Here is a 23,070-nt window from a genome sequence, read left to right as displayed (position 1 = left end):
GTAAAGTAGCACAACCACTTTGTAAATCAATTTGGTGGATTCCTGGAATACTGGTAATAGTTCTACCATAAGATCGATATACCCACTAGATGCCACACTAGTCCACAAGAATACTTGTTCAACTATGTTCCTAGCTTCTTCATTAATAATAGCCAAAAACTGGAAACAACCTAGATGTCACTTAACTGAAGAAAAGACAAATTCTACTGTTACATGCACAGTCCACATATAGTGGTAAAGGACATTACAATCTGGCCTGAAGACTGGAGTTTGTTCCCAAGGACTCATGTGTTAAATGAGAGAATTGACTATTATAGGCAGTCCTCTGATCTCCACTCATGAACGATGGCCTACACAAACATCAAAAAATAAAAAACACATGCAATTTTTAATTTATGTATTATTTTCTAAAGATGACACAAAAGTAATGTTTACTCTGATTTCCTTTGGCCAATGAAGATGATACCACAACTAACCACACTAGGCAGCAAAGTTTGGTCTTACATATTTTTCCTCAATGTTTCAAATATTTTAATGTTTGATTTAGCCTAGTTTTAAGTTTAAGGAAACTTTTGTATAAGTAATAGATTGCAACATTTTTTTTTTACTTTAATATCTTCCTGGGGGCCAGCCCTGGCTTGGGTGTGAGTGGGGGATGCAGCTGCTTCTTCTTTCTTCTCTTCCATCTGGTTCTTTTTGAAGCAGCCCCTATGCTACTGTAGCTGACCTGCAGTCAGCAATCCTGTGGCCAGAAACTGGCACTTGCACCCCAGCACTAAGATCAGCAAGGAGTTAAATAAATAGCCTTGTGCTATCCTAAAAACTTCTTCTGAGGATAAGAGACTGCAGGCTAGGGAGATTAACACCTGTAGCCTAACAGCAGAGGATTAGGCAACATGGCCTTTGTTCTATCTCAGCAAGAACTGCTGGGCTCTAACTTGCAGCTGGGTCTCAGGAAAATCTGAAATGTAAATATAATACCCAATTAAAAAAAAGATGAAAAAAAAAGAAAAAAAGGAAAAAAAGAAAAAAACGGTGACTTAATAACACAAAGGGAAGGATTTAGAAATTTAGGAGACAGTTTATGTTAACGGAAACAGCATCATAGAAACAGGAAACATCACACCTTCATAGAAGCAAAGGGGGGATGGGATAAGCGGTTCCTGGGTGGTGGGGGGAATGGGGTAAGGGGATAAAATTTGAAATGTAAATATTATAACCAATTTTTAAATGGGGGAAAGAAAAGAAAAGTTGTTAGAAACAACATCTTTAATAAAATGTCAGCACTCTTAAAAAAATTATCTTGATACTAAAACTTGTTTTGAGAATTGTATATTACAGAATACACAGCCTTGGTGTATCTACTCATCAAGCATACTGAGCAGACCTGCCCAAACCTCTGATGTCCTGGAATTCCATCTGGATGCAGTGAAGACAAAGCATCAGAGGCTTATCAATTTACTCTTCCCCCCACCCGTCTTCTAATATCTCAACGCCCCTAATCAGCTTGAAGAAGTTAATGAAGAGTCAGTGCCCATATTCCCTGGGCTTGGGGACTAAGGTGGTTAATATTGGGCTGTCTTTCTAGGGAAAAGTAGTTGTTTTGTTGGAACAGGAAGGATTAGCTAGGATTTATTACATAGCCATAACCTATTGGTAGAAATCTGTATAATCATTATCAAGATGAAGTTATAATTTCTTAAATAGTACAAATTTTACTTTGACTTCAAATTTAAGGTTTTCATTGGTACGAGTTTCTTATTGATATAAAAGTGAGATGAATATTGATACTCTCATGGGCATTGTGCCTGTATAACACATTTAGGAATACAAGGCTTAGACCCAGTCCTTCTTTAATTTTTTCAACTGATTTGAGATGGTTAGCCTGTGAGTTAGGGACTATAGCAAATTCATGGCTTTGAGTTTATTGTTAGGATATTTTCTATATTTTATTTGGAATTGCCTCTTTCCATTCATAGACAAATTACTGTTCAGAAAAGGACACACTTGCAGAACAGTCTAGACAGAGTAATGAGCCCTTAATAACTCTGCATCACTAAGATCTGTCAGATGATTCTGGGCCAGAAGGCTGAAGATTTGATGCTCCAACGTTCTGTAGTATAGGGACTGTCCAGGTGTTCAGCAGTCTCTATAAACTGACTAAGTTTTAGAAGTTATGCTTTGTGCTTCCCATAATTTCAGTTAACTCAGTCATTCTGGATTTCTTACGGTGTTGTCCCATAGCCAATCCTGGCTATTTATTTTGAGAGAAAAGATCTGAGTGGATGGTCTTCAGCTGACATTCATTCTAAAGCCAAGAACAAAAGCCAGGTTCAGAACTAAGTGTGTTAGTTAGGAGAGATGACAGAGGTTCTGGTTAAAAGGAGTAAGGAGAGGAGAAGAAGAAGGAGAGGAAAAGCTAGATGATGAGAGAGAGAAAGAAGAGGGGGCATGGAGGCAGATGTTCACGTGTCTCCACCAGTCAAAGATAGTTGATATATCTAGGTGGGTATTGGGTTACACTTCTGATTGAGCAATACCAAATGTATAAAGCCTTTGATTAACATTTAAAAAATGTATAAAAGCAAAAAGGTAAAGGGGACATGGGATAGGGGTTTTCTAGAGAGGGGAAATGGGAAAAGGGTATGGCATCTGAAATGTAAATAAAATATCCAATAAAAAAAAGAAAAGTTAGTATAGAGTTTATTAAATGTAAAAAGTATCCTATGAAATCTATCTGAGGGGAAACGTGGAAAGGTTCTGTGAGTAGGGAAGAAGAAAAGATTCTAACAAAGTAAAAATTCTAAGGGAGAAAAATTCTAAACAGGGGGAAAAGGAAAAGGAAAAGATGAAGGGCTCCTAACTAACTGACTTCATTCTAACTAACTGACTATTCTAATTAACTCTATTCTAACTCTATTCTATCTCACTAACTAACTAACTCTATTCTATCTAACTCCTTTGTCTTTGTCTTCAGTATTTATACACCATTCAGCATACATGATCACATGTTACAAAGTTCATCACAAGTTCACACCAAAATTAGAGTCATAAATTGAAATAGAAGTTTACAACATAGAATGTTTACATGAATATCCATTAGGAGTAATTATCTAGCTAGACATTCATCACCTGTCAAGCTCCACAGGTTTGCAGAAAGTTTGAAACTATAATTTAAGATATTAGTGAAGATTTGTATAGATTAAACCCAGGCAATATTTTCTCTTCTGTCCTGGTATCTATAATAAATCGTGGATTTCCTCTAGTGACCTAATTTAATTGTTTTACATCCTCTTGAAATGTGCTATCAGCAGGAGAAGGTCCAGTTACTATCTCTCTCCAGGCAATTAACTGATAACACTGGGGAGACTGGCAGAGTTGTCATTGCAGTTTTGACTATGCCTGAGGGACTTAATAGCAGTCCTGTGTTGGGGGCCGACTTTTAGCAGAAGGCGGCTATCAGCTTTGCAACCATCTTGAGCCATATACCCTGATATGAGACTTGGATTACAATAGCCTACAACAGCTGAGTACACTCCCATAATCTTGGTTTAGATACCTTGAGATTAAAGGTGTGTGAGATTTAAGGTGTGTGACTTAAGAGTATGACTTAGAAGTATAGAGATCAGAGTTAGAGACAAGACCTAAGGGCATGATTAAAGTTGTAACTTAGAGGCGTGGCTTAGAAGTGAGACATATAAAAGGCAGAGACAGAACAGATCAGAATTCAGACTGAGATGAGACTATAGAGGGAGAATCAGACAGGAGACACTTAGAGGAAGAGAGACTGAAGAATAAACGGGATTGAATCACACCCTGTCAGGTCTCCATTCTTTGAGTCTGCCCTCAGCCTCGCTCTTGCTGAATCCGGACCCGCAGACGGGAGCAGCAGCTTGGGCCGAAATACAGTGGCCACCCAAACGTGGGTCGGCCAGGGCCTCAACATTTTGCCAGGGCTGTAACATTTATTTTGGCCGCCCCAACGTGGGGCTAGTGTGGACCCCAACATTATTTTGGCACCCGAACAGGGACTCGAGCTTGGGCCTAAACAGTCCAGTTATAAAAGAGCTTAGTAATCATTGATATAATTTTAGGAATTTTTATAGGATCACCATTAAGTCTTAAGAAGTCATCTATTTGCCTGTATAATGTCACTACAAGACAATACATCTTCGTGGATCTGCAGAGATCTGCTACAAAGGGGTGTGCTATTGCTTAGTGATAATTGCATATGTGTAATAATAGTAATAATAGGAAAAGCATATTAATAGCAGGAATCTTTCCTAAAATTATGTCCACCACATCCTTGCTAATGGGGCACACTTGTTGCAGATGATCACCTGTTCATTATTAGCTTGTCCCATTATGGCTCCTGACAATATTTGATTGTCAGTTTTAGTTTTTGTTAATTCCATATTTTCTCTGCTGATATGCTTTGGTATCTCAGGAAAATAATTTGTCAATAAATTATATGTGTGTGTGTGTGTGTGTGTGTGTGTGTGTGTGTGTGTTTGTGTGTGTGTGCTTGTGTGTATGTCAATGTTTCTCTACATTCCACATGATAACATTAAGATATGTCTTAAAACAGAAAAATAAGTGTGTGTTTATGAAATTTTCTAGGAATTAAAAAAATGGGTATTTTAGAATAGTCTATACAAACATTAACTTTTTTGTAATGAATCCATGAATGAATAGTTATATAGATCCAATAGAATTTGATGTGAATTTAAGATTATTTTAAATCTATGTGTTTGTTGAAGAATACTTGAATTTAGTCAGCTTATGTGTTGATCTACAGGTACTATTAAATTTCATTTGTCAGTATTCATTCCTAATTTTAGTACAGAGACTTTTCTGATACTTTTTCTGAGATCCTGCATTGAAGATTAAAATAACCTATTCAAAAACTATCTTAGTTGATTCTAAAAATTAATTATTAATGCAAAAAGAAGATGAAGAAGATTTTCTTATTGGTATTTTATTTGAAAAATCTAGACAATAAAAATCACAAATTCTTCTAAGAGTGATGAAGAATTGGCATTCTTCATATCTTCTTCATAAAACTGACATATAAAGCACTTATGGCATTATAAGTGCTTTATATGTCAGTTTTTAGAGTCTTATCTATAGTTATCTAAATATGCTTCATATATACATGCTTATACAGTATTTTGTGAAGGGATAGTTTATATTTGTTCATGATTATTTTGGATATTTAGTTATTTTTATAATTTTCTTTTCATTTTTATAAATGTCTTTTAGTAAAATAATGAAATTAATTAATTTCTCAGATATTATAAATAGTAACTTACTCAAATTACAATGCTATTGACTTAACATTCTTCTACTTTGCATTACTTTTAAAAATATGGCTCTCTTTCCAGTCTCATTATTTGTACATGTGGCTGCTAAGAGGATGTCTCTATAAATATGTAGAGAAATGCATATAAAACTGCAAGAATGTAACACTGAAAGTAATAAGCCAAATTTTGTGGAAATGAACTCATTAATGCTAAATTTTTGGTGACATGCAACTGATGTTCAAACTGCTTTAGAGAACTCAGGAGGCATCTCCTGAATTGTAGTGAAGATAGGAATAAAAAGAATGATTCAACCATAACCAAATATATTTCACTGGTTCAATTCTAGCAAATTCTCCTATAATCTATAGCTGAAAGCTGGGCAAAATGAATAAAAAAGATGAGGTGACAGAAGATGTCCATCAGAGTGACACCAAAGGCTTTCTGATGAGCAGAGCAAAGGAACATAGCCATAAAATGCATCTAGACTTTGATATTTATTAGATTTTATTCTACCTTTCCTCATTGTAAAGGTTTATACACTTCTCATAAAATTGTCATCTTCCCAGAAATGGCTTTTACATATACAAAGCAAAAACATGGAAATATAGAAAAATATACATTAGTTACACATTTCATATAATGATAAGATAAAAATTAAATTTTTCATATTATATTCTTACTGTAAATTTCTCACTATAATATTTTAAAAATAATTTTGGGCTACTTTTGTAATATTTAGAATTATTTTTGTAAATATCCAAAGTATGAGAACAAAAAAGTAACATACTAGAGATTAAAGGACTGATTATATGTGACAGTAATTTTTAGTAACTATTACTGAAATTTTATACTATAGCATACATTAAAATAAGTGATGTGAAATATGAGCTTTTCAGGATAGTAATAATCAAATAGGTGAAAAGCTTTTTGCTTCCTTTTCAAGTACATTTTCAGAATATGATGCTAAGCCATTCATCTGTCACAAATACCCATAACTTACTTACCTGTTCAGGAGAGAGGTGACAAATCTATCTATGTGCTTTGACTTGAATCTAAAATATATGACCTGATCTAAAAATGTTAAGAGTTAAGATATCAATATTCTTTCTGCAGTTTCTTTAAAGTAGACATATTGCAGACATTATAGCCTATAGTTAAAAATGAAATAAAAAAATATGTTTCATCAAAATAAAATGGTAAACCTCAAGTAATAAAGTAAATTTATGAAGGTCCTACTACACCAGGTAAGAATCATTACAAATATGACCAACACTTTCAAGAAGCTAATATAATAATTAGAAATGTAAACATGGCAACAAATGTGCTGTCATTAAGGTAACCAGTCAATATTGGTGGCAACATATTTTTCTTTTCTCTACAATACAAAATTAATAAAGTATGTGAATATTATTGTATCAAAATAGAATTGGAAACATAATAAAAATCAGTCTCATACAGATATTTACTTAATTAATCAAATAAAATATCCCAGGCTACAAGTATAGGAATGGCTCAAACCACAGCCAATCTGATCTTAACAACTATTCATTTAAATATCCTATCCCTAGGTAAATTTTTGCTTTATATCAAATTATCAAACATCTAACCTGAATGATTCACCTCTTGTTAATTTTGACAAAGAAATCCATCACATTAAATCAGTCTTTCCCTTCTTTGTCACCAGTAAATTATTTTTCATTTGTAATATAAGGGATAGTGCAACTTTTTAAATTAAAATTAGATTATTTTCTCATATACTTTATTTAACAACAGTTTTATCTCCCTCTACTCCCCCCAGCTTCCCTCACACTTCTCATGACCCTAGATATATTCTCTGCTCTATGTCTCCTCAAAAAAGAGCAAGTCTCCAAGATGCAAAAGTGAAACATTATAAAACAAACAAATAAAGACTCTCTGACAGTACTCACTCAGAAACTGGACAAGGCAGCTCAATTGGAGAAAAGAAATCTGAAGACCAAGCAAAAGGGTGAGAGACAAACACCCTCCAATTGTTAGGAGTCCAATAAAAACACCAAGGAACATCACAACAAATATGCAAATGACATGAAGATTCTTCCAGGCCCTGTGCTTACTGTTTCACTCTCTATGAGCCCCTATGTGCTCTGTTTAATTGATTGTGTGGGCCCTGTTTTCCTGCCCTTTTTCTTCCCCTCTGAATCCAGCAATCAGCTTCCCCTTCTACAGGATTCCCTGAGCTCCAAGGGGAAATACTTGATGGAAATCTCCAATTTAGACTTTCTCTGCAAAGATAATGCCTATCCTACCAAAGAAATCTACAGATTCAAAAACAGGATGCTAAAACAATCATGAAAAATAAAAATAAAACCTGCCAGAATTGTCATCACTTACTATTCCATGTTGTACTATAGAGTTATAGTAATAAAAATCATATGGTATTAGCATAAGACAGAGATATTGATCATAAATCTACATATCTATGAATTGCTAATTATTGATAAAAAAAAAAGCCAGAAATACACAGTGGAACAAAAAAGAAAAGAAAAGAAAAATAAAAGAAAAGAGAAGAAAAGAGAAAAATAAACTAACATTATCAAAAATACTCTGATCAAATCGGTTGTCCACATGTGGAAAAATGAAAATAGATCCATATTTGTCACCCTACTCAAAACTTATTTCCAAGAGGACCAATGACCTCCACATAAAACCAGATAGATGAAAAACTGGGGACTAGCCTTGGATCCATTTACACAGGAGATAGCTTCTTGAATAGAACACGGATAACACATGCACTTAGACTGATGATTAACAAATGGGACATTATGCAAAAAATAAGGTAAAGGACATGGTCAATAGGAGAAAACAGCAGCCTACAGAATGGGAAAGTATTTTTACAATCTCCAGAGGTAGATGGACTAATCAGTTCATCAGTAGAGGACTAACATCCAAAGTATATTAAAAAAAAAAAACCTCAAGAAACTAGATATATAAAAACAATCCATTTAAAAATGGAATGCATATCTAAACAGAGAATTCTCTATAGAGGAATCTCAAATCTTCAACATCCTTAGCCAATCACAACTGCTTTAGATTCATCCTTATACCTATCAGAATGGCTAAGATCAATAACACAACTAACAGCCCATGAAGAAAGTATAAATTTGTACAAACACTATAGAAACTTATAAATGTCTCTGATTTTAGAGACCTAAACATTAATAATTACCTGTCAAAAATCTCCAGTCTCTCATTTATTAACAAATTATCAGGTATAATTTGCTTGTTTTCTGAATCCAAAAATAAAGAACTAGGATACACTCATATTAAAAATAAAATTCAGCCATCAGTCATGTTAATCAAATTGCTTGCATAATGTCCAACATGAAGGACTCATTTACAATATTACGCTCTCTGAGGCCCTTGAGTGTTTGTTACCGTCCAATTCTACTATCCACTGAACACAGTGCTTGTCAGGTAGAAGGATGCCAGCACCAGTCAACATGGACCCCTGCATTTGGTACCCATTCACAGTCCCGATATCGCCATTATATAGGAGTCCACAATTGAAATAATGCTGAACATTCAACACTGGTTTGCTGAGCTCTCTGCAAGAACTCCAATCCTACTGCAAGTTCCCAAGCCTCTGCTACTCTCTATTATATCTTCACATCTTCAAAGCCTTTACCTAGTGGGAGACTCTTACATATCAAGTTCAACTATCAGCTTGAGATGTATTCGTGACCTCTTCCGGACTACAGCTTCTGTGTGTAGGATCTGAGCAAATACTTCCCACAAGTTTTAATCTCAATGATACAGGTCTCTTCTAAAATAATAGCTAAATGTTAAGCTTTAGATAAAAGTGGCTGTTGGGGCAACAAAACACACTTAATGTTAAAGTTTACATTGAAAGGTAATAGAATCCTAAATGATAAATCAAAATTTGACAGAGAAAAACACTTTATTTACTTTTTTAAATACAATATTTAAAACTTTACTCCATTTACAAATTGGAGCAACGTTGTGGGTTACTTATTGCCACAGTTAGATTTTTTAAATGAGAATTTCTCTTTTAAAAAGAATTTATTGTAATTCAATTTCTTTTAACATTTGTATGTACATTTATGTAACCCTATTTTATGAAAACAATAGTAAATAACATGGTTCCAAACTCAATAATAGTTTTAAGATAAAAAGGGCATTCTTCAGAGAAGTATGTCTTAAAGTTTTACCTTGCTCATGTGTGTGTGTGTGTGTAATATTCTTTTAGAAACTGTCTCATACAGTTTTTTCCCAAGTTTTTCTGATCCATCTCTCTTTTTGTTCTCAGAATACATTCTGTCCTTTTCTTTTTTACCACATCAATTTCAATCTATGCTGTCCAAGCATTGCTCTGTGTGCAGCATTCTACTGGAGTCTACAGAAGAGTGTTTATTAACCTGATGTTGCAATCTTAGGGGAAACTTCCATTCCTTTCCTTTGTGGCTAACGATTGCCAGTAACCCTCTAGCTAGGAATGGATAGTTTACTCATCTTCAGTTTCAATACTGGAGCTTGGTTTTGGAGGTTGGTCAAGTTTTGGACAAGTTGCCACAATGTGTCCTTCTCTGTCCAGAAAAAAAAAAAAAATCCCAATTAAAAGTGGAACATAGAATTGTAGGCTTGGAACTTTTAAAGCTTATCTTTAATCAGGGTTCTCAAATACTTCCAAACTCCTTCATTCTAGCACATGGTCCAAATGTAGGAGAGAAAGGATGATAAATAGAACCAAGGGTTGGAAACCTGTTTAGAAGTAGATCCTTGAAGTGATTTAAATCTCCATTTGTCAGGACACCAGTAGTCGAGTTCAGTAGTTTCAGGATACCAAACACAATCTGTAGCAGCAGAACTATCCAGCAGAAACTGCCAGGCCTCTGGCAAATTGGCAAGAGTTATCAGAATGACCAGGACCAGCTGGGACACCAGAAGTTCTCAGGCATGCCTCTCTCAATGAAATGAAGATCAGCAGAGATTAAGATATGAGACCAAATCGTTGTAAAGCTAGTTACACACGTACAAGTGCACCTGCACCATTACTGCCCAGTGAGTTCTATTATACTGTCTCCAAATATCATGTGACCTCCCACAGGTCATGCCTCAGCAAAACACCACTTGAGTCTGTCTAAGCAAAATACCACCTGAATCTTTCTTAGCAAAACACTATGTGAGGCTGACATATCCATAAATTTCTACCTGATAGAACTTAGCAAATAATTCTTAAAAGAAAAAAAAAAATACAGCTTGAAAAATATTTTCCTTACGTATCAGAGAATTGTAAATTATAAATATTTTGAACCTTGATCTCATCTAAGTCAAAATGATGAAAAGTTAAAGAAAGGATGAGAGAGAGAGTGGGAGGAGGATGTGGAGTTGTGATGACCACATATTCAACATTTATTACCTCATGCTAAAACTACAAACTGTTACAGCCACTGTGGAAATCACCCAAAAAGTTGTTAATAACCTCACCACATAATGCAGTTATAGCACTCTCTACCCAAAGGACCCGTATCTTACTACAGATACCTTCTCACCAAACCTCATTTTTTTTTTCTATTCATAATAACAACACAAAATGAAATATCCACCAACTGGTGACAGGATAGGGGAAATATGGTGTTTTTCTGTGATAGATTATTTCTTAGCTATTGAGAAAAATAAATTTTGTAGGTGAACATACAGACCTGTACACAATCACTCTGAGTGAGGTAGCTGAGGTACAATTTTTACATTTCTCTCATTTGTGAGTGTTAGCTTTTGTTCTCCATTAAGTGTATTTCAAATGGTATAATTACAGAGTACATCATGACAGTAAAGATACAATTTCTGGTTAGATTTAAGGACAATTCTAAGAGTTGAAATCTATTCCTGGCATCATTATCAGATTAACCATAGCAAGGAAAGTCATAGGCTGTAGGAGAGAAAACTATGATTCTACTAAATGGACATAATGTTAAACCAGCTTCTAATGAACCATCATTATATCCATACTTCGTTTTTCACCTCTTATCTAAGAAACTTCCATTTCCAGTAATTCACCATGAACACGGAGATCCCCACGTGGACAAGGTTTAGGAAATAAGAAACTAGAATATTCAGGTGTAAAATCACCACACACCTCCTCCTCCTCCTTCTAAGATTCAGGTTTCATTTAGAAATAGTGCTTAGAGGGTGGGAAACAGGGGAAGTGAGTAGCTACAGGAAAGTTTTAAAAAGTTAGAACTCTAAATTTTGTTTTCAAATGTCCATATAGCTGTTTTTTCAAAAGTTTCATTTACTCATAAAGAAAGAACATTCTAACGCGCCCCCCTTCCAGCCTTGCATTCGTGGAGAAATCACGAGATGCAGAGATCAGGTAGTTACTGCAAAACGAGGCTTTAATCTTTCTCACACACGTGGGAAACGCGGAGAGGCGCGGAAGGGGAGAGCTGAGGAAGGGGTCCGGCTTAAGTACAGTCTAGAGTGACGTATTCACTTCTGATTGGCTGTTAGCTCACCACCCAATATTATGCCTTGGGATTGGCAGTGACTAAGACACGCCTATCTGCCTAGCAACTGCGCAGATAATTGTTTACATCTGGAGAAGACACGCGGCCAGGGCCATCTTGGAAATGCAAATGTGTAGCCACTGAAACAGCGGCTCACTACATCATGACAGAACATAATGAAATGAGTATTTAAAATGTATATATACGTATATACATATATATACATATATATGTATCATATATATACATATAGATACACACACATATATATATTTATATATATTGAAATAAATATGGATAAAGAAATAATGAAAGAAGGTGTGGCAATATACAACTAAGTTTAGTGATTAACAATAGTTGGATCAAATTTTGATACACTTAGTAATATGTAAATGAAAGAATTACGAGTTTATAAAACAAAAGTCTTAACAAAGAATGAAACAAAGCTGCCACTGAATTTGGTTTGTTTTCTCTGTTTCTTGCTCCATATGAGGCCTGCCCTTAAGAGGTAAATTCCATTAGAAATAAAACAACATTCATTTGTGAGTGGTTATCAATTGGAGATCACTTCTCCATTATGGATGGGGACTTACGTTCACTTGTCACTTTATACCTGGACATACCTTGGCTTAGATATTTGCAGGCCCTGTCCATGCTGACAAAGGCTCCTTGATTTCATGTGTGCATTGCTTCAGTATTTTAAGAGTCGTTGCTTATATATAACACACAAAATATTAGAAAATATAATTAGCTCATCACCAAATATGTTGAGCAAGGTATTACTGGTATATCATTCATTTTTAAATTTTCTTATTAAAATAACTCATCTCAGTATATAATGGTTTTGTTGTTTTATCTTAAGTAAAGTGATAGTATCATGGTTTATTACCACAAAATAATAATAATAGTAATAATAATGTTATTATTATTAAAATAAAGTAAAATTTAAAAAAAATGACACAGAATTATAAGGGAAGAAACCTTCAAAGTTGCCATTCATTTTATATTTTGTAGAACATCTACTGCTGGGCATATTACTTGCCATTAAGAAAAGTATGTTTACCTAGTAAAGGGTTATCAATTGAAGATATCTTGTGGATTAGGACTGAGGCTTGTGTCAACTTCTACTTTCAGCTCTAAAAATTCATCTCTTGTAGAAACATGTAGACCCTGTTCATGTTTCCTCAGCAGCTATTGAGCTTATATGTTGATTTTAAAGGTCTTGTTTTTCTTGTTTGTTTCTATTTCACTGATTTCTACTCTGAGTTTAATTACTTCTTTTACCAGTATAAAATCTTTGTACTTCTTTTATGTATGAATTTAGTAATTATGATGGTAGAAAAGTTATACATTTTCTGTATTTGCATAGTTATATCATTTTCTGTATTAATATTTAAAAATAAATTATAAAAAATTATTAAAATAATAATAAATTTATAAATAAATGATAATTTATTAACATAATTTTAAAAACCAATTATAGAATACAAGGATAAGTAACTATGTACCTGAAAACTTAATATGTCAATTGATCTTTCTGTTTATGGGCCTACAGTGTTCTCAGTAGAGCCAGATTAATTTACTGATGAGCTAGTACTAAGTGGTTTAAGTCTGCAAATCTCAACCTATTAAAGTCATCATGACTATCTGTTTTTTTAAATACCTACTTAACTGCATTCTACCCCAAGATTATTAAATTAACATATCAGAGAACAGGGAACAGAACTTCTATAATATTTTACGGTGAGATCCATCTTCAGAACATTAAATTGATATATGCTATTGTTTCTAATGTTAGTTATCATGTTTATATTTGTTTCACTCTTATTTAGAGTACATACACTGACATAACCAATTCAGTTTAAAGAATAAATCCTAATATTTGTGAAAGTAATGTATAATTTGGCTGTGAATAATCAGTCTCAACTGACATTTCAAATTATACTCAAACACAGTGCTTCTGAGTTAGTCATATGATATAAATTTTAGGCATAACAGTATTTTCACTCATAATAAATTTGACATGCTATAAGCACTGTAGGTAAAAACAATTTTAATTATGCTCTTAGGAATGTTAAGATTTATATTAGGCAGAACATTACGTTTCGAGGTTTCTTGACTGTTCTCAGACATTGACATTGGGGCAAAAACAAAATAATATGATAAAGGAATCAACAGCGTTTTCTAGATATTGATGGGATAAACTTAGTATACATGGGGCAATCAGGTCTCAAAGCAATAGCTTTTTGGTAAGTCAGATGGTGGTCATCCCTTTAAGAATCAAAAGCAATAGAAGACATTTTATTGTTTTTTTTTGTTTGTTTGTTTTTTTAAATACAGATGATGGCAAATTCTGTATTCTTTTCATAATTGTTAAACATCAGTACTTAATGGCCTGATGTTAATATTGCAACAAGAAACACCTATATTTGCTTTGTATATATTAAAAGACATAGAGAAGATCATGATGGTAGCATTATTTTTACCTAGCAAGAACTGCCTAAAGTACATGGTAGCTTGGCCCAGAGTCTAGGTAGGACTGTAATTGTCTTTATGTTAAGAATCTAATTTACTTTGTCATCATTGTTATTGTTTAACTGACTCTGCTAAGTTTCTTATAATTCCTTAGAAATGTACTTTTAAATGTATAACCGTCGTTAGTAGTTAATTTAGCAAGAACAGACAGAAGCATGCCCTTTTTATTTTGTGCTGACTTGATGTGGTCTGTTTAATTTACATTTCTCTGTGTACCCTTTGTTTTCCAAAGTATTATTTTCAATGGTTCGCTTTTCACAATATTAAATACATATTTTTTTCTGACACAAAATCAGACATCTATGAATAAACAAACTGTCTCAAGAACACAGCAAAAAATGAAGATCTTCAGGCAACACATTAAAAATGCTACACCCAAATACTAAACACTTGAGAAATGTGTGGATAATTGATTCTCTCTGTTTCTTTTCCCAGACTTAATGTAGTGGGATGAATTACGGAAGATTGTGCTTGAATTCAAAATCAGTCTTGAGTCTTACCAATGCTGGATGTGCCGCAGGCCAATGTGTTTCAGTGGCAACATATAAAACCATAACATAATGTATTTGCTTATTAATGAAGGTTACTTATTGTTATTTAGTATTAGAAAAATTAAAAACCTTAAAAAAAACAATACATTTTGTCCTCAGAATGAAGAACCTTAGCAAATAATCTAATGTAAAAATTGTCCTTACTAAATACATGCAGATCCAAGTATCCAGGAATATGTATCCCTGGAAGAAACAAAAGCTGAAAACAGTATGAAAAGCAGCCTAAGAAAGAGAATGTTTTCCTAACATTATTTAATTCAACAGAATGCAGTGTCAGAAATGCCTCTCAGTATTTCCAAGAGTCAAAAACTGCCACAGCAGACATTTGTAGTGTGGCTTCAAAGGGCTGGCAGCTTCACTCCATTCACCCTGTAAGGTGAAAAGCAAGCCAGGTGGCTTATGTGTGTATTCAGACTCAAAGTTGTTTAATCCAAAGGTGCTAATAGACAAGGAGTGAAAATAATTTGTCATCTGCAAATGAGAATGGGACTTCTTTCAAAAAGATTTATCATGTAGGAAAGAAAATTCAAATAAATTCCTGATGACAACAAAACCATGTTATTTGGGTAGGATAGGAAGCTATCTGTTTCCAGAGCCATTTTTTTTTTTTTTAACTTGAGGTCTAATGTGTAGAAGAAAATAAATGGTAAAGAGATAATATTTGAAATAATTGTATGGGATCAAATTTTAATTAGTCCTCATATATCATTTTAAGACAAGTGGACAATCAGTTCAGAATAATAAAACATTTCTTGTTATCAGCAGTGTACTCCATAATCTTCATAGCAGCCTTATTTGTGATATCCAGAAGCTGTAAATAACCCAGATGTTCCTCAACCAAAGAATGGATACAGAAAATGTGGTTCATTTATACAATGGAATACTATTCAGCTATTAAAAATGAGCAAGTTATGAATTTTGCAGACAAATAGATGTAATTAGAAAATATTATCCTAAGTGAGGTAACTCAGACACAAAAGGAAATGCATGGTATGTACTCACTGATAAGTCGTTATTAGCCAAAAATTACAGAATAGCCATGATAAAACCCAGACAGTATAAAGTTTAACAAGAAGGAAGCACAAGTGAGGATGCTTCAATTGCACTTTGAAGGTGGAAAATAATGGGGGGAGTCAGATGGAGGGTAAGAACTGGGTGGGAGAGGGAAAGGCGAGGGGAAAAGGGACAGGATCAAGTCTTGGGGGAGACTGGAGAGAAGCCCAGAATTTCAGGAGAATGAATGCAAATATGCAGCTGCCTGAGATGGGGGGAAAGAACCATCTCAGAACCTCTAGAAAGTTCCAGAGACCTGGGATGTGATAGGCTTCCATGAGTTAATAAAGAGGACCTTAGCCGAAATGACCAACAGTGGAAAGATGGAGCCTGAAGAGATGACCAGCAATAGATACACAGGGCCCTCAGTGAAGTGATGAGGTCCCAAAAGTACCTTCAATATATTTGACACAGAATTGCTAGTGGCTAAAAAAAATTCAGGGGCAAAAATGGGGTAGAGATTGAAGGAAAGGACATCTAATGACCAGCCTGAATGAGGATTCATCCCATGGGTGAACACCAAACTCTGACACTATTGCTGATGCCATGTTGTCCTTGTAGAGAGGAATCTAGCATAGCTGTCCTCTGTGATACTCTACCAGCAGCTGACAGAGACAGATGCAGATACTTAAAAGGAATTATTGTACTGAGGTCAGGGAACTCTGTGGAAAAGTTAGGGGAAAGACTGAAAGAGCTGAAAGGAATTGCAACCCCATAGGAAGACCAACCGTATCAGCAAACTGGACCCCTTGGAGCTCTCAGAGACTAAGCCACCAACCAGAAAGCAGTTGGGGCTGGTACATGGCTCCCAACACATATATAATAGAGAACTGCCTTGTTTGGTCTCAGTGGGAGAGGATGTGCCTAATCCTGTACAGAACTGATGCCTAGGAGAAAAGAAATGCTGGGTCAGTGAGGTGAGGGAGGGTGTGTGTGTGAAAGGCGGTTTGGTGGTTGGGGTGAGGTGGGGGTGTGGCATATGTGTAAAGGGTGCAGGAGGAGGGTGGGTGGAAGAACACCCTCTCAGAGGCAAAGGAGAGGCACAAGGAGGTGAAGAATGCTTAAAGGGGGGATAAAGATGGGGGGTGACATTAAGAATGTAATTAAATGAAATAAAAAAGACAAATGATAAAAAAATGAAATGCAGATGTTTGAATGTGGATTTGTATGGTATCAATAAGAATATGTGCATATAAATATATGTAGTCACACATATGCAGATAATCTGTTATTCATTCCATTTTTCATTGTGCAATCAAAGACAAATAATATGAATTAACAGTTGGATGACATAATTTACAAAAAAAGAGTCATAAGCTGTGCTTCTAGCAATTCTGGAAAAAGTGAATTCTCATATCTTGATTTCTTCATATTTGTAATAGGTTTCTTTGAAGAAATAAATTAAAAATTGGGAAGAAAACTCTGTCTCTGATTTCTAAGTCATTAAACTAAAATTAGGAGTTCTTATGGGCACACAGTTCATAGGTCCTTCATTGGCTCCTCTTGATATATTGGAGAGTTATGCCTCCAGGTAGAAATGATCCTTGCTCACCCTGTAGGTGGCAGGAGTACTTAACTTACAGCCCTTCATGAAGAGGGGACCAAAAGTATTCTTGAGAAGCAAAGGAAAATGCCATTCAGGATGTGCAGCAGAGACACAGCATACTTCTTCCTAGACTTTTAGGATCCTGATTGTGTTAATCATCAATAAGTACTTAATATTCTAGCCCATGACTTAAACATTCTCATTGAAAGACAGACAGGATATTACATAATTTACTGGTTTTTTTTTTTTTTTTTAATAAATAAAATGTGTATTTCAATGTGGGAAGTAAGTAACAGCAAATTTCCTTAAGAGAAGAATAAACAAAGAATATACCACTAGTTCTGAGTAAATAGTCTGTTTGGTTTGGAGGCTAAAAATGCTAAATAATATATGTGACTCTGACTCAAGAACTGCCCTGTAGATAACATATGGAAACATTGCTTTTTTTCCACTTGTATTTTCAATTGATCTGCTTGCCTGTTCTTTGTTAAAGTATACTGCTAAATTTCAATCATGACAAGTTGATCTGTATATAGTCTTTTTTCTTTAAATAAAATTTTCTTCCTTGGATATTTTCTTTATTTACATTTCAGAAGTTATTATCACATTTCCAGTTTTCCCCTCCAGAAATCACCTACGCCATCCTCCCTCCCCCTGCTTCTATGAGGGTGCTCTTTCACCCACCCACCCACTCCCACCTTTCTGCCCTGGCATTCACCTACACTGGGGCATCGAGCCTTCACAGGATCAAAGGTGTCTCCTCCCAGTGACGCCAGACAAGACCATCCTCTGCTAAACAGGCAGCTGGAGCCATGGGTCCTTCCATGTGTACTCTTTGGTTGGTGGTTTAGTCCCTGAGAGTTCTGGGGACTATTGTTGGTTGATAACTGCTGTTCTTCCTATGGGTTTAAGCCCCTTCAGCTCCTTCAGTTCTTTTTCTAACTTCTCCACTGAAGACCCTGTGCTCAGTCCAATGGTTGGCTGCAAGCATTTGCCTCTGTGTTTGTCAGGCTCTTGCAGAGGCTCTCAGAAGACAGCTGTATCAGGCTACTGTCAGCAAGGACTTCTTGGCATTCACAATAGTGTCTGGATTTGCTTGCTATCTGTATATGGGATGGATACCTATATGGGGCAGTCTCTTCATGGCCTTTCATTCAGTCTCTGCTCCACACTTTGTAACTATATTTCCACCCTTGAGTATTTTGTTCTCCCTTCTAAGAAGGACTGAAGCATCCACACTTTGGTCTTCCTTCTTCTTGAGCTTCATATGGTCTGTGAATTTTATCTTGGGTATTCTATGCTTTTGAGCTAATATCCACATATCAATGAGTACATACCATGTATGTTCTTTTTTTGACTGGGTTACCTCACTCAAGACAATATTTTCTAATTTCATTCATTTGCCTAAGAATGTCATAAAGTCATTGTTTTTAATAGCTTAGTAGTACTCTATTGTGTAAATGTACCACATTTTCTGTATCCATTCCTCTGTTGAAGGGCATCTGTGTTCTTTCCAGCTTCTCGCTATTGTAAATAAGGCTGCTACAAACATAGTGGAGCGTATGTCCTTGTTTTTTGTTGGAGCATCTTCTGGGTATATGCCCAGGAGTGGTATAGCTGGGTCCTCAGGTAATTTTCTGCTTTCCAGAGTGGTTGTACCAGCTTGCAATCCCAACAGTGGAGGAGTGTGTTCCTCTTTCTCCACATCCTCGCCAGCATCTGCTATCATCTGAGTTCTTGATCTTGGCCATTCTGACTGGTGTGAGGGGGAATCTCAGGGTTGTTTTGATTTGCATTTCCCTGATGACTAAGGATGTTGAACATTTTTTCAGGTGTTTCCCGATCATTTGAATTTCCTCATTTGAGAATTCTTTGTTTAGCTATGTACCCCATTTTAAATAGGGTTATTTGGTTGTCTGGACCCTAATTTCTTGAGTTCTTTGTATGTATTAGATATTATCTCTCTATCAGATGTGGGATTGATAAAGATGTTTTCCCAATCTGTTGGTTGTCATTTTGTCTTATCAACAGTGTCCATTGCCTTACAGAAGCTTTGCAAGTTTATGATGTCCTATTTGTCAATTCCTGATCTCAGAGCATAAGTCATTGGTGCTCAGTTCAGAAAATATTCCCCTGTGCCCATGTGTTCAAGGCTCATCTCACTTCCTCTTCTTTTAGTTTCAATGTATCTGGCGGAGGTCCTTTATTCATTTGGACTTGAGCTTTGTCCAGGCAGATAAGAATGGATTGATTTGCATTCTTCTACATGTTGACCTTGGGTTGAACCAGCACCATTTGTTGAAAATGCTGTCCTTTTTCCACTGGATGGTTTTAGCTGCTTTGCTAAAGATCAAGTGACCGTAGGTGTATGTGGGTTCATTCCACGTCTTCAATTTTATTCCATTGATAACCTGCCTGTCCTTGTACCAATACCATGCAGTTTTTATCACTATTGTTTTGTAATACAGCTTGAGGTCAGGGATGGTGATTTCCCCAGAAGTTCTTTTACTGTTGAGAATAGTTTTCACTATCCTGTGTTTTATTGTTACTCCAAAATAATTTGCAAATTGTTCTTTCTAACTCTATGAAGAATTGAGTGGAAATTTTGATGGGGATTGCATTGAATGTAAAGATTGCTTTTGGCAAAATGACCATTTCTACTTTATTAATCCTGCAAATCCATGAGCATGGGAGATCTTTCTGAGATCTTCTTTAGTTTCTTTCTTTAGGAACTTGAAGTTCTTGTCATATAGATCTTTCACTTGCTCATTTAGATCCACACGAAGGTATTTTATATTATTTGTGACTATTGTGAAGGGTGTCATTTCCCTAATTTTTTTTCTCAGCCTGTTTAGTAGTTCTCATTCTTGGATAGAAGGACTAGATTTCATACATACAAAGCATTTTTGTTCATGTCAATACCCCAAATTCCTCCTAACTCATTCTATTTCAACTTCCATGTTTCTCTCAATTTCATGTACATTTTATGTTCTTGTTTAATAACCCACCTAATTCAATTAATATTACACATATATACCTAGATGCAATTTCCTTTTGTGTCACCATATAAACATTATCTTTCCTGTGTTACAACAAGTCATTGAAAGTTTCTTTGGTTGCTACATTTTTTAAAGTCTTAAAGCTGTGTAATTCTGTGTTGTGAATCTAGACATCTGCACTATAATCTAGTTTCCTAAGGTTTACCATTCAATCAGTTCACTTTGAGAGTACATTGCCTTCCCATTAGTATAACTTGAAAGAAACATGGATCTGAGGTTTTCACAATAACATTAGAAATGATTCTCCTTTACAGTGACTACCCAGGATTCTTTAACCTCTGTTTCTATTTCACTGCTTTAGTATGGTTTACATGATCCTCAATTAAGTAAGCATAATGTATTCCTGAAGAGCCAGGGTTTTGTTGCTGTTGTAGCTGCTTCTTTGTTTCTTGCTATTATTGATTAGATAATTTAGATGTAGACTCACATTAAAGCTGGTAGTCCCAATTGTATCACAATTTGAGAAAGAAACAAACAGAAACAAAGAGAGAGAGAGAAAGAGAGAGAGAGGGTGAGTGAGAGAGAGAGAGAGAGAGAGAGAGAGAGAGAGAGAGAGAGAGCAGAAAATCATCAAACCTCTGCAAATATCATGAGAGAGTGTAATAGAAAACCAGAACATAAAACTTCAGGTCTCTTGAGCGAGGATGGAAAAAAGAAAGCAAGTTTATTAGTGGAGACCAGTAAACAGTTATACGCATAACAAAAAGGTTTATTCCTTCAGAGAAATAGTAAAATTTCCAGAGTATCAGAGAAAATATGCTTAAATTTGAACAGGAGCTGAGAGAGAGAGAGAGAGACAGAGAGAGAGAGATAGAGAGAGAGAGAGAGAGAAACAAGAAGAGTAGTCTTTATGTTGTCTTAGTTAAGTCTTAGAAAAGTAAAAAACTGCAAATGAAGATTGCAAATAATTGGGGAAATGCTACAGATTTAGAAATGCTGAAGATAGAATTATGGGGATGCCAATATTGATTCCACCAATAGTTGCTACATTTTTATTAATATATTAAAGGTTTAAATAATAACTTCATAGCTCTAAATTGGCAAACTCTCTGTTCAAAGACACACACACACACACACACACACACACACAAACTTCATATCTAGCAGAATGTCTAATTGCAGATGAATCTCAATATACTTCTCTATGCTGAACAATACTATTAAGATAACAGAAGGTTTTTGAAACATTTTCTTTGACATATAGGACATCTTTTGACATATAAGAGCATTTATGATCATGTTAACAGCATGTATACTTTATCAAATAACATAGTTCCAAATTGAGAGATGTATTCTCTCTACAATGTTATTGTTAATTTGTTTATGTCAAAAATATAATTATGACTCTTTAGTCTTTTATAGGATTCCCATATTAGTGTATAAACAAAATTAGCTTCATTATAATGTCTGTTTTATTTCAGTAAGATGAATATAGGAATCCATTAAAAAATTAATGAAAATCATCATTACTTTTATCTGAGTTAATATTTTGTCCTCTCTAGATTCTTTTTCCGATCTGACTGTCAGAAATATATCTTGAAACTTTAGTGACAAAAAGAATGGATTTTATCCTTAAATTTTATCCTTAAAGAGTTCATATTTTGTCAAGACCATTCTGTTTTGAGATTATGATTCTTTCATGTATTTTCAACGTTCATGTTTATCAATACAAACTTTTCACATTTATTTGAATGTTATATTCCTTTGATTGTTCCATTAATTAGGATAGATCATTTTTGGTATGTATTTAGAATGCTATGATAGCACTTCAAGTGGTCCATTTGGTCTGAAATTCAGGAAAGTGGAAAATGCTGTTGTCTTATGGTTTGCCTGTGAATCTATAAGGAAATAAATCTTCACTAACGCACTTATTTCTGGCATTACTACTATTGTCAGTGATTTGACAAAATAGCTGCAACTAAAAACAGAAATAGAATTAATAATCTGATGATTTTAGTACAGCAGCTTAAAATTTTCTACTGCTGAAAAAAATTATTTATGTTTTGCCTTTTAAGGGAAGAAAAGTCCTGATTCTCTTTGGAATTAATATTGTCCAATTACTATCTATAGTTCTCTACAATGGAATGGAGAGGGCCTGCTATTCATCATACTTCTTTTTGTGACAAGAATACCCATTGGAAAGTGATTTTTAATTTTCTAGGAGAATTTAATTTGCTGCCCTTGGACTTAGTGTATTGACAGCCAGATCATTTATAACCTGATAGCAGATAAAGTATTGAGTACTTCTTAACTTTGGCTGTGCTAATGGTGGAGCTAAAAATAAAGCAAAACCCTTGATGAATAATCTAGGCTTTTTTTTTTTTTAAAAAAATCAACTGATGCTTTATGAGATCTACACCACTGTAGCTTCTTAAACAAACAAAGTAAATAAACAATAGTATTCAAGTATAGAAATAAGTTTCATAATTGTAAGTAGTGAATGAAATATAGACTTCATTTTCATTTTATACTTTTTCTTACAATTGATTCCACCTGATATAATTTAATGAAGAATTGTCA

This window comes from Arvicanthis niloticus, chromosome 19, assembly GCF_011762505.2.
Source record: "Arvicanthis niloticus isolate mArvNil1 chromosome 19, mArvNil1.pat.X, whole genome shotgun sequence".
In the NCBI taxonomy this organism is placed as follows: Eukaryota; Metazoa; Chordata; class Mammalia; order Rodentia; family Muridae; genus Arvicanthis; species Arvicanthis niloticus.
The sequence above is the reverse complement of the archived record's forward strand: the minus strand, read 5'-3'. Positions refer to the sequence as shown.